Genomic DNA, 17,111 nt, shown 5'->3' on the forward strand with positions numbered 1-17,111 from the left:
ATCAGTGCTAAAGAGTCAAAATGTAACCAAATCCTTTCTCACTGAAAGAATGCTCAACGCAAGTGGACACAGTTCCCCCATTCGAACTCCATCATCTATGCACTTAGAGGCAAGTTTTTCAAATTACACAGCTAAAACTGTCCCCGCTTTCAGTGCTGTAAAGCACTTAAAGCGGGGACAATTTTAGCTGTGTATTTTCCAAAAGTTGTGTGCTCTACAAATAAAAAGCTGCTTTTTGTTGTTACCTTTGGTCCGCAGGAGGAATGGGAGTCCTTTGCGGAGAGCATGGGAGACCCGTGAGTCCTTTGCAGTCCTCTTTTCTGCCTCTGAGGGTGAAATGAGAGTGTGCAGCACTTTGGTAGGTAGCCATTCTCCCAGTTCGGCTCGGGGCGCAGCATAGCTGCAGTCCTCCTTGTGTGGCTCCATTCATCATGAGCCGTGTCTGAAAGAACTGATCGCATTTCACATGCTAGCATGCTGTCTGTTTGACTGTGCTGTTGTTTTAACGAGAGCATCGTTGACAATTCTGTAACCTGAGAGCGCTGCCTAATCGTATTCTATGTAATAATGCGTGGGCTTGAGGAGGAGGCAGGATTGGGGGAGAAGGAGGGAGAATGCACGTGTGGATCTGGGAAAGGCCTCTCCTTCTTTGGAGCATGGGTGGGTTCAGTGCCCTCCTCATACTGCTAAGTCTTTGGCTCGACACTACCAGTTGTGTGTCTAAGGTTTCTGTGTGTGTGTTTGCATGTGTGTGTCTGTCTCTAGGGCTGAGCAGGACCTCCACCTTCCTGTGGTAGCATGTTACTCAGAACCTTGCACAAATCCCAGCCCTCCTGGAGACACGATACATGTATGTTCTTGGAAAGTTTTCTTAATGATTGGTGACAGAGCGGTGATTTAAAGGAGCTCATTCTCCATTTCCCACTAAGGCCAGCTCCTCTTTGCGGAAGAGGGTCCTTGACTCTTACTTTGTAGCAGGAAGCCCTAAGTACATCGACCCTTTTCAAAAGTTACAGGCTGAAAGTCAAGATCTCTCACGTTAAACCCAATGTTGCAACTTTAACTGGGCAAACTCTCATTAGAGACCAGGGGGCAATGACTGTGCGGATGGAAGCTAATGTCTTTTCAGGGTGACTTCAGTGCAGTAAAGCTCTTGCTAAGACGTTTAACTCTAAAATCGGGCATGGGGGAGGCACTGCACCCTCTGAAATTAGAGGTCAGGGGATTTGGATTTCATTTCCAACCATCCGCCACTCATTCAGCCACTCACATTCAAGTGACAAGCCTTAGGCCAGTCACTTTCTGTATCTGTTTCTCGACTTTTGCACAGCGGTTTCTGTGGGACGTGAGGCCCACTGGGAAATGATCCCCTTTTCAGCTCAGTGCCTGGGATTCTGGGCATACTTGTCCACCTGGACTTATATACACCTATGATTTTGGACTAACTCTATTACCTCTGCTAGAAATTAACACAGAAATTTCACAGTTGATTGACAAGAATGAGAATCAGTGCTAAAGAGTCAAAATGTAACCAAATCCTTTCTCACTGAAAGAATGCTCAACGCAAGTGGACACAGTTCCCCCATTCGAACTCCATCATCTATGCACTTAGAGGCAAGTTTTTCAAATTACACAGCTAAAACTGTCCCCGCTTTAAGTGCTGTAAAGCACTTAAAGCGGGGACAGTTTTAGCTGTGTATTTTCCAAAAGTTGTGTGCTCTACAAATAAAAAGCTGCTTTTGTTGTTACCTTTGGTCCGCAGGAGGAATGGGAGTCCTTTGCGGAGAGCATGGGAGACCCGTGAGTCCTTTGCACGCCTCTTTTCTGCCTCTGAGGGTGAAATGAGAGTGTACAGCACTTTGGTAGGTAGCCATTCTCCCAGTTCGGCTCGGGGCGCAGCATAGCTGCAGTCCTCCTTGTGTGGCTCCATTCATCATGAGCCGTGTCTGAAAGAACTGATCGCATTTCACATGCTAGCATGCTGTCTGTTTGACTGTGCTGTTGTTTTAACGAGAGCATCGTTGACAATTCTGTAACCTGAGAGCGCTGCCTAATCGTATTCTATGTAATAATGCGTGGGCTTGAGGAGGAGGCAGGTTTGGGGGAGAAGGAGGGAGAATGCACGTGTGGATCAGGGAAAGGCCTCTCCTTCTTTGGAGCATGGGTGGGTTCAGTGCCCTCCTCATACTGCTAAGTCTTTGGCTCGACACTACCAGTTGTGTGTCTAAGGTTTCTGTGTGTGTGTTTGCATGTGTGTGTCTGTCTCTAGGGCTGAGCAGGACCTCCACCTTCCTGTGGTAGCATGTTACTCAGAACCTTGCACAAATCCCAGCCCTCCTGGAGACACGATACATGTATGTTCTTGGAAAGTTTTCTTAATGATTGGTGACAGAGCGGTGATTTAAAGGAGCTCATTCTCCATTTCCCACTAAGGCCAGCTCCTCTTTGCGGAAGAGGGTCCTTGACTCTTACTTTGTAGCAGGAAGCCCTAAGTACATCGACCCTTTTCAAAAGTTACAGGCTGAAAGTCAAGATCTCTCACGTTAAACCCAATGTTGCAACTTTAACTGGGCAAACTCTCATTAGAGACCAGGGGGCAATGACTGTGCGGATGGAAGCTAATGTCTTTTCAGGGTGACTTCAGTGCAGTAAAGCTCTTACTAAGACGTTTAACTCTAAAATCGGGCATGGGGGAGGCACTGCACCCTCTGAAATTAGAGGTCAGGGGATTTGGATTTCATTTCCAACCATCCGCCACTCATTCAGCCACTCACATTCAAGTGACAAGCCTTAGGCCAGTCACTTTCTGTATCTTTTTCCCGACTTTTGCACAGCGGTTTCTGTGGGACGTGAGGCCCACTGGGAAATGATCCCCTTTTCAGCTCAGTGCCTGGGATTCTGGGCATACTTGTCCACCTGGACTTATATACACCTATGATTTTGGACTAACTCTATTACCTCTGCTAGAAATTAACACAGAAATTTCACAGTTGATTGACAAGAATGAGAATCAGTGCTAAAGAGTCAAAATGTAACCAAATCCTTTCTCACTGAAAGAATGCTCAACGCAAGTGGACACAGTTCCCCCATTCGAACTCCATCATCTATGCACTTAGAGGCAAGATTTGCAAATTACACAGCTAAAACTGTCCCCGCTTTCAGTGCTTTACAGCACTTAAAGCGGGGACAGTTTTAGCTGTGTATTTTCCAAAAGTTGTGTGCTCTACAAATAAAAAGCTGCTTTTTGTTGTTACCTTTGGTCCGCAGGAGGAATGGGAGTCCTTTGCGGAGAGCATGGGAGACCCGTGAGTCCTTTGCAGTCCTCTTTTCTGCCTCTGAGGGTGAAATGAGAGTGTGCAGCACTTTGGTAGGTAGCCATTCTCCCAGTTCGGCTCGGGGCGCAGCATAGCTGCAGTCCTCCTTGTGTGGCTCCATTCATCATGAGCCGTGTCTGAAAGAACTGATCGCATTTCACATGCTAGCATGCTGTCTGTTTGACTGTGCTGTTGTTTTAACGAGAGCATCGTTGACAATTCTGTAACCTGAGAGCGCTGCCTAATCGTATTCTATGTAATAATGCGTGGGCTTGAGGAGGAGGCAGGTTTGGGGGAGAAGGAGGGAGAATGCACGTGTGGATCTGGGAAAGGCCTCTCCTTCTTTGGAGCATGGGTGGGTTCAGTGCCCTCCTCATACTGCTAAGTCTTTGGCTCGACACTACCAGTTGTGTGTCTAAGGTTTCTGTGTGTGTGTTTGCATGTGTGTGTCTGTCTCTAGGGCTGAGCAGGACCTCCACCTTCCTGTGGTAGCATGTTACTCAGAACCTTGCACAAATCCGAGCCCTCCTGGAGACACGATACATGTATGTTCTTGGAAAGTTTTCTTAATGATTGGTGACAGAGCGGTGATTTAAAGGAGCTCATTCTCCATTTCCCACTAAGGCCAGCTCCTCTTTGCGGAAGAGGGTCCTTGACTCTTACTTTGTAGCAGGAAGCCCTAAGTACATCGACCCTTTTCAAAAGTTACAGGCTGAAAGTCAAGATCTCTCACGTTAAACCCAATGTTGCAACTTTAACTGGGCAAACTCTCATTAGAGACCAGGGGGCAATGACTGTGCGGATGGAAGCTAATGTCTTTTCAGGGTGACTTCAGTGCAGTAAAGCTCTTGCTAAGACGTTTAACTCTAAAATCGGGCATGTGGGAGGCAGTGCACCCTCTGAAATTAGAAGTCAGGGGATATGGATTTCATTTCCAACCATCCGCCACTCATTCAGCCACTCACATTCAAGTGACAAGCCTTAGGCCAGTCACTTTCTGTATCTGTTTCTCGACTTTTGCACAGCGGTTTCTGTGGGACGTGAGGCCCACTGGGAAATGATCCCCTTTTCAGCTCAGTGCCTGGGATTCTGGGCATACTTGTCCACCTGGACTTATATACACCTATGATTTTGGACTAACTCTATTACCTCTGCTAGAAATTAACACAGAAATTTCACAGTTGATTGACAAGAATGAGAATCAGTGCTAAAGAGTCAAAATGTAACCAAATCCTTTCTCACTGAAAGAATGCTCAACGCAAGTGGACACAGTTCCCCCATTCGAACTCCATCATCTATGCACTTAGAGGCAAGTTTTTCAAATTACACAGCTAAAACAGTCCCCGCTTTAAGTGCTGTAAAGCACTTAAAGCGGGGACAGTTTTAGCTGTGTATTTTCCAAAAGTTGTGTGCTCTACAAATAAAAAGCTGCTTTTGTTGTTACCTTTGGTCCGCAGGAGGAACGGGAGTCTTTGCGGAGAGCATGGGAGACCCGTGAGTCCTTTGCACGCCTCTTTTCTGCCTCTGAGGGTGAAATGAGAGTGTACAGCACTTTGGTAGGTAGCCATTCTCCCAGTTCGGCTCGGGGCGCAGCATAGCTGCAGTCCTCCTTGTGTGGCTCCATTCATCATGAGCCGTGTCTGAAAGAACTGATCGCATTTCACATGCTAGCATGCTGTCTGTTTGACTGTGCTGTTGTTTTAACGAGAGCATCGTTGACAATTCTGTAACCTGAGAGCGCTGCCTAATCGTATTCTATGTAATAATGCGTGGGCTTGAGGAGGAGGCAGGTTTGGGGGAGAAGGAGGGAGAATGCACGTGTGGATCAGGGAAAGGCCTCTCCTTCTTTGGAGCATGGGTGGGTTCAGTGCCCTCCTCATACTGCTAAGTCTTTGGCTCGACACTACCAGTTGTGTGTCTAAGGTTTCTGTGTGTGTGTTTGCATGTGTGTGTCTGTCTCTAGGGCTGAGCAGGACCTCCACCTTCCTGTGGTAGCATGTTACTCAGAACCTTGCACAAATCCCAGCCCTCCTGGAGACACGATACATGTATGTTCTTGGAAAGTTTTCTTAATGATTGGTGACAGAGCGGTGATTTAAAGGAGCTCATTCTCCATTTCCCACTAAGGCCAGCTCCTCTTTGCGGAAGAGGGTCCTTGACTCTTACTTTGTAGCAGGAAGCCCTAAGTACATCGACCCTTTTCAAAAGTTACAGGCTGAAAGTCAAGATCTCTCACGTTAAACCGAATGTTGCAACTTTAACTGGGCAAACTCTCATTAGAGACCAGGGGGCAATGACTGTGCGGATGGAAGCTAATGTCTTTTCAGGGTGACTTCAGTGCAGTAAAGCTCTTGCTAAGACGTTTAACTCTAAAATCGGGCATGGGGGAGGCACTGCACCCTCTGAAATTAGAGGTCAGGGGATTTGGATTTCATTTCCAACCATCCGCCACTCATTCAGCCACTCACATTCAAGTGACAAGCCTTAGGCCAGTCACTTTCTGTATCTGTTTCTCGACTTTTGCACAGCGGTTTCTGTGGGACGTGAGGCCCACTGGGAAATGATCCCCTTTTCAGCTCAGAGCCTGGGATTCTGGGCATACTTGTCCACCTGGACTTATATACACCTATGATTTTGGACTAACTCTATTACCTCTGCTAGAAATTAACACAGAAATTTCACAGTTGATTGACAAGAATGAGAATCAGTGCTAAAGAGTCAAAATGTAACCAAATCCTTTCTCACTGAAAGAATGCTCAACGCAAGTGGACACAGTTCCCCCATTCGAACTCCATCATCTATGCACTTAGAGGCAAGTTTTTCAAATTACACAGCTAAAACTGTCCCCGCTTTAAGTGCTTTACAGCACTTAAAGCGGGGACAGTTTTAGCTGTGTATTTTCCAAAAGTTGTGTGCTCTACAAATAAAAAGCTGCTTTTGTTGTTACCTTTGGTCCGCAGGAGGAATGGGAGTCCTTTGCGGAGAGCATGGGAGACCCGTGAGTCCTTTGCAGTCCTCTTTTCTGCCTCTGAGGGTGAAATGAGACTGTACAGCACTTTGGTAGGTAGCCATTCTCCCAGTTCGGCTCGGGGCGCAGCATAGCTGCAGTCCTCCTTGTGTGGCTCCATTCATCATGAGCCGTGTCTGAAAGAACTGATCGCATTTCACATGCTAGCATGCTGTCTGTTTGACTGTGCTGTTGTTTTAACGAGAGCATCGTTGACAATTCTGTAACCTGAGAGCGCTGCCTAATCGTATTCTATGTAATAATGCGTGGGCTTGAGGAGGAGGCAGGTTTGGGGGAGAAGGAGGGAGAATGCACGTGTGGATCAGGGAAAGGCCTCTCCTTCTTTGGAGCATGGGTGGTTTCAGTGCCCTCCTCATACTGCTAAGTCTTTGGCTCGACACTACCAGTTGTGTGTCTAAGGTTTCTGTGTGTGTGTTTGCATGTGTCTGTCTGTCTCTAGGGCTGAGCAGGACCTCCACCTTCCTGTGGTAGCATGTTACTCAGAACCTTGCACAAATCCCAGCCCTCCTGGAGACACGATACATGTATGTTCTTGGAAAGTTTTCTTAATGATTGGTGACAGAGCGGTGATTTAAAGGAGCTCATTCTCCATTTCCCACTAAGGCCAGCTCCTCTTTGCGGAAGAGGGTCCTTGACTCTTACTTTGTAGCAGGAAGCCCTAAGTACATCGACCCTTTTCAAAAGTTACAGGCTGAAAGTCAAGATCTCTCACGTTAAACCCAATGTTGCAACTTTAACTGGGCAAACTCTCATTAGAGACCAGGGGGCAATGACTGTGCGGATGGAAGCTAATGTCTTTTCAGGGTGACTTCAGTGCAGTAAAGCTCTTGCTAAGACGTTTAACTCTAAAATCGGGCATGGGGGAGGCACTGCACCCTCTGAAATTAGAGGTCAGGGGATTTGGATTTCATTTCCAACCATCCGCCACTCATTCAGCCACTCACATTCAAGTGACAAGCCTTAGGCCAGTCACTTTCTGTATCTGTTTCTCGACTTTTGCACAGCGGTTTCTGTGGGACGTGAGGCCCACTGGGAAATGATCCCCTTTTCAGCTCAGTGCCTGGGATTCTGGGCATACTTGTCCACCTGGACTTATATACACCTATGATTTTGGACTAACTCTATTACCTCTGCTAGAAATTAACACAGAAATTTCACAGTTGATTGACAAGAATGAGAATCAGTGCTAAAGAGTCAAAATGTAACCAAATCCTTTCTCACTGAAAGAATGCTCAACGCAAGTGGACACAGTTCCCCCATTCGAACTCCATCATCTATGCACTTAGAGGCAAGTTTTTCAAATTACACAGCTAAAACAGTCCCCGCTTTAAGTGCTGTAAAGCACTTAAAGCGGGGACAGTTTTAGCTGTGTATTTTCCAAAAGTTGTGTGCTCTACAAATAAAAAGCTGCTTTTGTTGTTACCTTTGGTCCGCAGGAGGAACGGGAGTCTTTGCGGAGAGCATGGGAGACCCGTGAGTCCTTTGCATGCCTCTTTTCTGCCTCTGAGGGTGAAATGAGAGTGTACAGCACTTTGGTAGGTAGCCATTCTCCCAGTTCGGCTCGGGGCGCAGCATAGCTGCAGTCCTCCTTGTGTGGCTCCATTCATCATGAGCCGTGTCTGAAAGAACTGATCGCATTTCACATGCTAGCATGCTGTCTGTTTGACTGTGCTGTTGTTTTAACGAGAGCATCCTTGACAATTCTGTAACCTGAGAGCGCTGCCTAATCGTATTCTATGTACTAATGCGTGGGCTTGAGGAGGAGGCAGGTTTGGGGGAGAAGGAGTGAGAATGCACGTGTGGATCTGGGAAAGGCCTCTAGTTCTTTGGAGCATGGGTGGGTTCAGTGCCCTCCTCATACTGCTAAGTCTTTGGCTCGACACTACCAGTTGTGTGTCTAAGGTTTCTGTGTGTGTGTTTGCATGTGTGTGTCTGTCTCTAGGGCTGAGCAGGACCTCCACCTTCCTGTGGTAGCATGTTACTCAGAACCTTGCACAAATCCCAGCCCTCCTGGAGACACGATACATGTATGTTCTTGGAAAGTTTTCTTAATGATTGGTGACAGAGCGGTGATTTAAAGGAGCTCATTCTCCATTTCCCACTAAGGCCAGCTCCTCTTTGCGGAAGAGGGTCCTTGACTCTTACTTTGTAGCAGGAAGCCCTAAGTACATCGACCCTTTTCAAAAGTTACAGGCTGAAAGTCAAGATCTCTCACGTTAAACCCAATGTTGCAACTTTAACTGGGCAAACTCTCATTAGAGACCAGGGGGCAATGACTGTGCGGATGGAAGCTAATGTCTTTTCAGGGTGACTTCAGTGCAGTAAAGCTCTTGCTAAGACGTTTAACTCTAAAATCGGGCATGGGGGAGGCACTGCACCCTCTGAAATTAGAGGTCAGGGGATTTGGATTTCATTTCCAACCATCCGCCACTCATTCAGCCACTCACATTCAAGTGACAAGCCTTAGGCCAGTCACTTTCTGTATCTGTTTCTCGACTTTTGCACAGTGGTTTCTGTGGGACGTGAGGCCCACTGGGAAATGATCCCCTTTTCAGCTCAGTGCCTGGGATTCTGGGCATACTTGTCCACCTGGACTTATATACACCTATGATTTTGGACTAACTCTATTACCTCTGCTAGAAATTAACACAGAAATTTCACAGTTGATTGACAAGAATGAGAATCAGTGCTAAAGAGTCAAAATGTAACCAAATCCTTTCTCACAGAAAGAATGCTCAACGCAAGTGGACACAGTTCCCCCATTCGAACTCCATCATCTATGCACTTAGAGGCAAGTTTTGCAAATTACACAGCTAAAACTGTCCCCGCTTTCAGTGCTGTAAAGCACTTAAAGCGGGGACAGTTTTAGCTGTGTATTTTCCAAAAGATGTGTGCTCTACAAATAAAAAGCTGCTTTTTGTTGTTACCTTTGGTCCGCAGGAGGAATGGGAGTCCTTTGCGGAGAGCATGGGAGACCCGTGAGTCCTTTGCAGTCCTCTTTTCTGCCTCTGAGGGTGAAATGAGAGTGTGCAGCACTTTGGTAGGTAGCCATTCTCCCAGTTCGGCTCGGGGCGCAGCATATCTGCAGTCCTCCTTGTGTGGCTCCATTCATCATGAGCCGTGTCTGAAAGAACTGATCGCATTTCACATGCTAGCATGCTGTCTGTTTGACTGTGCTGTTGTTTTAACGAGAGCATCGTTGACAATTCTGTAACCTGAGAGCGCTGCCTAATCGTATTCTATGTAATAATGCGTGGGCTTGAGGAGGAGGCAGGTTTGGGGGAGAAGGAGGGAGAATGCACGTGTGGATCTGGGAAAGGCCTCTCCTTCTTTGGAGCATGGGTGGGTTCAGTGCCCTCCTCATACTGCTAAGTCTTTGGCTCGACACTACCAGTTGTGTGTCTAAGGTTTCTGTGTGTGTGTTTGCATGTGTGTGTCTGTCTCTAGGGCTGAGCAGGACCTCCACCTTCCTGTGGTAGCATGTTACTCAGAACCTTGCACAAATCCCAGCCCTCCTGGAGACACGATACATGTATGTTCTTGGAAAGTTTTCTTAATGATTGGTGACAGAGCGGTGATTTAAAGGAGCTCATTCTCCATTTCCCACTAAGGCCAGCTCCTCTTTGCGGAAGAGGGTCCTTGACTCTTACTTTGTAGCAGGAAGCCCTAAGTACATCGACCCTTTTCAAAAGTTACAGGCTGAAAGTCAAGATCTCTCACGTTAAACCCAATGTTGCAACTTTAACTGGGCAAACTCTCATTAGAGACCAGGGGGCAATGACTGTGCGGATGGAAGCTAATGTCTTTTCAGGGTGACTTCAGTGCAGTAAAGCTCTTGCTAAGACGTTTAACTCTAAAATCGGGCATGGGGGAGGCACTGCACCCTCTGAAATTAGAGGTCAGGGGATTTGGATTTCATTTCCAACCATCCGCCACTCATTCAGCCACTCACATTCAAGTGACAAGCCTTAGGCCAGTCACTTTCTGTATCTGTTTCTCGACTTTTGCACAGCGGTTTCTGTGGGACGTGAGGCCCACTGGGAAATGATCCCCTTTTCAGCTCAGTGCCTGGGATTCTGGGCATACTTGTCCACCTGGACTTATATACACCTATGATTTTGGACTAACTCTATTACCTCTGCTAGAAATTAACACAGAAATTTCACAGTTGATTGACAAGAATGAGAATCAGTGCTAAAGAGTCAAAATGTAACCAAATCCTTTCTCACTGAAAGAATGCTCAACGCAAGTGGACACAGTTCCCCCATTCGAACTCCATCATCTATGCACTTAGAGGCAAGTTTTGCAAATTACACAGCTAAAACTGTCCCCGCTTTAAGTGCTGTAAAGCACTTAAAGCGGGGACAGTTTTAGCTGTGTATTTTCCAAAAGTTGTGTGCTCTACAAATAAAAAGCTGCTTTTGTTGTTACCTTTGGTCCGCAGGAGGAACGGGAGTCTTTGCGGAGAGCATGGGAGACCCGTGAGTCCTTTGCACGCCTCTTTTCTGCCTCTGAGGGTGAAATGAGAGTGTGCAGCACTTTGGTAGGTAGCCATTCTCCCAGTTCGGCTCGGGGCGCAGCATAGCTGCAGTCCTCCTTGTGTGGCTCCATTCATCATGAGCCGTGTCTGAAAGAACTGATCGCATTTCACATGCTAGCATGCTGTCTGTTTGACTGTGCTGTTGTTTTAACGAGAGCATCGTTGACAATTCTGTAACCTGAGAGCGCTGCCTAATCGTATTCTATGTAATAATGCGTGGGCTTGAGGAGGAGGCAGGTTTGGGTGAGAAGGAGGGAGAATGCACGTGTGGATCAGGGAAAGGCCTCTCCTTCTTTGGAGCATGGGTGGGTTCAGTGCCCTCCTCATACTGCTAAGTCTTTGGCTCGACACTACCAGTTGTGTGTCTAAGGTTTCTGTGTGTGTGTTTGCATGTGTGTGTCTGTCTCTAGGGCTGAGCAGGACCTCCACCTTCCTGTGGTAGCATGTTACTCAGAACCTTGCACAAATCCCAGCCCTCCTGGAGACACGATACATGTATGTTCTTGGAAAGTTTTCTTAATGATTGGTGACAGAGCGGTGATTTAAAGGAGCTCATTCTCCATTTCCCACTAAGGCCAGCTCCTCTTTGCGGAAGAGGGTCCTTGACTCTTACTTTGTAGCAGGAAGCCCTAAGTACATCGACCCTTTTCAAAAGTTACAGGCTGAAAGTCAAGATCTCTCACGTTAAACCCAATGTTGCAACTTTAACTGGGCAAACTCTCATTAGAGACCAGGGGTCAATGACTGTGCGGATGGAAGCTAATGTCTTTTCAGGGTGACTTCAGTGCAGTAAAGCTCTTGCTAAGACGTTTAACTCTAAAATCGGGCATGGGGGAGGCACTGCACCCTCTGAAATTAGAGGTCAGGGGATTTGGATTTCATTTCCAACCGTCCTCCACTCATTCAGCCACTCACATTCAAGTGACAAGCCTTAGGCCAGTCACTTTCTGTATCTGTTTCTCGACTTTTGCACAGCGGTTTCTGTGGGACGTGAGGCCCACTGGGAAATGATCCCCTTTTCAGCTCAGTGCCTGGGATTCTGGGCATACTTGTCCACCTGGACTTATATACACCTATGATTTTGGACTAACTCTATTACCTCTGCTAGAAATTAACACAGAAATTTCACAGTTGATTGACAAGAATGAGAATCAGTGCTAAAGAGTCAAAATGTAACCAAATCCTTTCTCACTGAAAGAATGCTCAACGCAAGTGGACACAGTTCCCCCATTCGAACTCCATCATCTATGCACTTAGAGGCAAGTTTTGCAAATTACACAGCTAAAACTGTCCCCGCTTTCAGTGCTGTAAAGCACTTAAAGCGGGGACAGTTTTAGCTGTGTATTTTCCAAAAGTTGTGTGCTCTACAAATAAAAAGCTGCTTTTGTTGTTACCTTTGGTCCGCAGGAGGAATGGGAGTCCTTTGCGGAGAGCATGGGAGACCCGTGAGTCCTTTGCAGTCCTCTTTTCTGCCTCTGAGGGTGAAATGAGAGTGTACAGCACTTTGGTAGGTAGCCATTCTCCCAGTTCGGCTCGGGGCGCAGCATAGCTGCAGTCCTCCTTGTGTGGCTCCATTCATCATGAGCCGTGTCTGAAAGAACTGATCGCATTTCACATGCTAGCATGCTGTCTGTTTGACTGTGCTGTTGTTTTAACGAGAGCATCGTTGACAATTCTGTAACCTGAGAGCGCTGCCTAATCGTATTCTATGTAATAATGCGTGGGCTTGAGGAGGAGGCAGGTTTGGGGGAGAAGGAGGGAGAATGCACGTGTGGATCAGGGAAAGGCCTCTCCTTCTTTGGAGCATGGGTGGGTTCAGTGCCCTCCTCATACTGCTAAGTCTTTGGCTCGACACTACCAGTTGTGTGTCTAAGGTTTCTGTGTGTGTGTTTGCATGTGTGTGTCTGTCTCTAGGGCTGAGCAGGACCTCCACCTTCCTGTGGTAGCATGTTACTCAGAACCTTGCACAAATCCCAGCCCTCCTGGAGACACGATACATGTATGTTCTTGGAAAGTTTTCTTAATGATTGGTGACAGAGCGGTGATTTAAAGGAGCTCATTCTACATTTCCCACTAAGGCCAGCTCCTCTTTGCGGAAGAGGGTCCTTGACTCTTACTTTGTAGCAGGAAGCCCTAAGTACATCGACCCTTTTCAAAAGTTACAGGCTGAAAGTCAAGATCTCTCACGTTAAACCCAATGTTGCAACTTTAACTGGGCAAACTCTCATTAGAGACCAGGGGGCAATGACTGTGCGGATGGAAGCTAATGTCTTTTCAGGGTGACTTCAGTGCAGTAAAGCTCTTGCTAAGACGTTTAACTCTAAAATCGGGCATGGGGGAGGCACTGCACCCTCTGAAATTAGAGGTCAGGGGATTTGGATTTCATTTCCAACCATCCGCCACTCATTCAGCCACTCACATTCAAGTGACAAGCCTTAGGCCAGTCACTTTCTGTATCTGTTTCTCGACTTTTGCACAGCGGTTTCTGTGGGACGTGAGGCCCACTGGGAAATGATCCCCTTTTCAGCTCAGTGCCTGGGATTCTGGGCATACTTGTCCACCTGGACTTATATACACCTATGATTTTGGACTAACTCTATTACCTCTGCTAGAAATTAACACAGAAATTTCACAGTTGATTGACAAGAATGAGAATCAGTGCTAAAGAGTCAAAATGTAACCAAATCCTTTCTCACTGAAAGAATGCTCAACGCAAGTGGACACAGTTCCCCCATTCGAACTCCATCATCTATGCACTTAGAGGCAAGTTTTTCAAATTACACAGCTAAAACTGTCCCCGTTTTAAGTGCTGTAAAGCACTTAAAGCGGGGACAGTTTTAGCTGTGTATTTTCCAAAAGTTGTGTGCTCTACAAATAAAAAGCTGCTTTTGTTGTTACCTTTGGTCCGCAGGAGGAACGGGAGTCTTTGCGGAGAGCATGGGAGACCCGTGAGTCCTATGCACGCCTCTTTTCTGTCTCTGAGGGTGAAATGAGAGTGTACAGCACTTTGGTAGGTAGCCATTCTCCCAGTTCGGCTCGGGGCGCAGCATAGCTGCAGTCCTCCTTGTGTGGCTCCATTCATCATGAGCCGTGTCTGAAAGAACTGATCGCATTTCACATGCTAGCATGCTGTCTGTTTGACTGTGCTGTTGTTTTAACGAGAGCATCGTTGACAATTCTGTAACCTGAGAGCGCTGCCTAATCGTATTCTATGTAATAATGCGTGGGCTTGAGGAGGAGGCAGGTTTGGGGGAGAAGGAGGGAGAATGCACGTGTGGATCAGGGAAAGGCCTCTCCTTCTTTGGAGCATGGGTGGGTTCAGTGCCCTCCTCATACTGCTAAGTCTTTGGCTCGACAATACCAGTTGTGTGTCTAAGGTTTCTGTGTGTGTGTTTGCATGTGTGTGTCTGTCTCTAGGGCTGAGCAGGACCTCCACCTTCCTGTGGTAGCATGTTACTCAGAACCTTGCACAAATCCCAGCCCTCCTGGAGACACGATACATGTATGTTCTTGGAAAGTTTTCTTAATGATTGGTGACAGAGCGGTGATTTAAAGGAGCTCATTCTCCATTTCCCACTAAGGCCAGCTCCTCTTTGCGGAAGAGGGTCCTTGACTCTTACTTTGTAGCAGGAAGCCCTAAGTACATCGACCCTTTTCAAAAGTTACAGGCTGAAAGTCAAGATCTCTCACGTTAAACCCAATGTTGCAACTTTAACTGGGCAAACTCTCATTAGAGACCAGGGGGCAATGACTGTGCGGATGGAAGCTAATGTCTTTTCAGGGTGACTTCAGTGCAGTAAAGCTCTTGCTAAGACGTTTAACTCTAAAATCGGGCATGGGGGAGGCACTGCACCCTCTGAAATTAGAGGTCAGGGGATTTGGATTTCATTTCCAACCATCCGCCACTCATTCAGCCACTCACATTCAAGTGACAAGCCTTAGGCCAGTCACTTTCTGTATCTGTTTCTCGACTTTTGCACAGCGGTTTCTGTGGGACGTGAGGCCCACTGGGAAATGATCCCCTTTTCAGCTCAGTGCCTGGGATTCTGGGCATACTTGTCCACCTGGACTTATATACACCTATGCTTTGGACTAACTCTATTACCTCTGCTAGAAATTAGCACAGAAATTTCACAGTTGATTGACAAGAATGAGAATCAGTGCTAAAGAGTCAAAATGTAACCAAATCCTTTCTCACTGAAAGAATGCTCAACGCAAGTGGACACAGTTCCCCCATTCGAACTCCATCATCTATGCACTTAGAGGCAAGTTTTGCAAATTACACAGCTAAAACTGTCCCCGCTTTCAGTGCTGTAAAGCACTTAAAGCGGGGACAGTTTTAGCTGTGTATTTTCCAAAAGTTGTGTGCTCTACAAATAAAAAGCTGCTTTTTGTTGTTACCTTTGGTCCGCAGGAGGAATGGGAGTCCTTTGCGGAGAGCATGGGAGACCCGTGAGTCCTTTGCAGTCCTCTTTTCTGCCTCTGAGGGTGAAATGAGAGTGTGCAGCACTTTGGTAGGTAGCCATTCTCCCAGTTCGGCTCGGGGCGCAGCATAGCTGCAGTCCTCCTTGTGTGGCTCCATTCATCATGAGCCGTGTCTGAAAGAACTGATCGCATTTCACATGCTAGCATGCTGTCTGTTTGACTGTGCTGTTGTTGTAACGAGAGCATCCTTGACAATTCTGTAACCTGAGAGCGCTGCCTAATCGTATTCTATGTAATAATGCGTGGGCTTGAGGAGGAGGCAGGTTTGGGGGAGAAGGAGGGAGAATGCACGTGTGGATCAGGGAAAGGCCTCTCCTTCTTTGGAGCATGGGTGTGTTCAGTGCCCTCCTCATACTGCTAAGTCTTTGGCTCGACACTACCAGTTGTGTGTCTAAGGTTTCTGTGTGTGTGTTTGCATGTGTGTGTCTGTCTCTAGGGCTGAGCAGGACCTCCACCTTCCTGTGGTAGCATGTTACTCAGAACCTTGCACAAATCCCAGCCCTCCTGGAGACACGATACATGTATGTTCTTGGAAAGTTTTCTTAATGATTGGTGACAGAGCGGTGATTTAAAGGAGCTCATTCTCCATTTCCCACTAAGGCCAGCTCCTCTTTGCGGAAGAGGGTCCTTGACTCTTACTTTGTAGCAGGAAGCCCTAAGTACATCGACCCTTTTCAAAAGTTACAGGCTGAAAGTCAAGATCTCTCACGTTAAACCCAATGTTGCAACTTTAACTGGGCAAACTCTCATTAGAGACCAGGGGGCAATGACTGTGCGGATGGAAGCTAATGTCTTTTCAGGGTGACTTCAGTGCAGTAAAGCTCTTGCTAAGACGTTTAACTCTAAAATCGGGCATGGGGGAGGCACTGCACCCTCTGAAATTAGAGGTCAGGGGATTTGGATTTCATTTCCAACCATCCGCCACTCATTCAGCCACTCACATTCAAGTGACAAGCCTTAGGCCAGTCACTTTCTGTATCTGTTTCTCGACTTTTGCACAGTGGTTTCTGTGGGACGTGAGGCCCACTGGGAAATGATCCCCTTTTCAGCTCAGTGCCTGGGATTCTGGGCATACTTGTCCACCTGGACTTATATACACCTATGATTTTGGACTAACTCTATTACCTCTGCTAGAAATTAACACAGAAATTTCACAGTTGATTGACAAGAATGAGAATCAGTGCTAAAGAGTCAAAATGTAACCAAATCCTTTCTCACTGAAAGAATGCTCAACGCAAGTGGACACAGTTCCCCCATTCGAACTCCATCATCTATGCACTTAGAGGCAAGTTTTGCAAATTACACAGCTAAAACTGTCCCCGCTTTCAGTGCTGTAAAGCACTTAAAGCGGGGACAGTTTTAGCTGTGTATTTTCCAAAAGTTGTGTGCTCTACAAATAAAAAGCTGCTTTTTGTTGTTACCTTTGGTCCGCAGGAGGAATGGGAGTCCTTTGCGGAGAGCATGGGAGACCCGTGAGTCCTTTGCAGTCCTCTTTTCTGCCTCTGAGGGTGAAATGAGAGTGTGCAGCACTTTGGTAGGTAGCCATTCTCCCAGTTCGGCTCGGGGCGCAGCATAGCTGCAGTCCTCCTTGTGTGGCTCCATTCATCATGAGCCGTGTCTGAAAGAACTGATCGCATTTCACATGCTAGCATGCTGTCTGTTTGACTGTGCTGTTGTTTTAACGAGAGCATCGTTGACAATTCTGTAACCTGAGAGCGCTGCCTAATCGTATTCTATGTACTAA

The sequence above is a fragment of the Aotus nancymaae genome, unplaced genomic scaffold (genome assembly GCF_030222135.1).
Source record: "Aotus nancymaae isolate 86718 unplaced genomic scaffold, 86718_ANA_hifiasm-v0.15.2.pri h1tg000062l, whole genome shotgun sequence".
Classification (NCBI taxonomy): Eukaryota; Metazoa; Chordata; class Mammalia; order Primates; family Aotidae; genus Aotus; species Aotus nancymaae.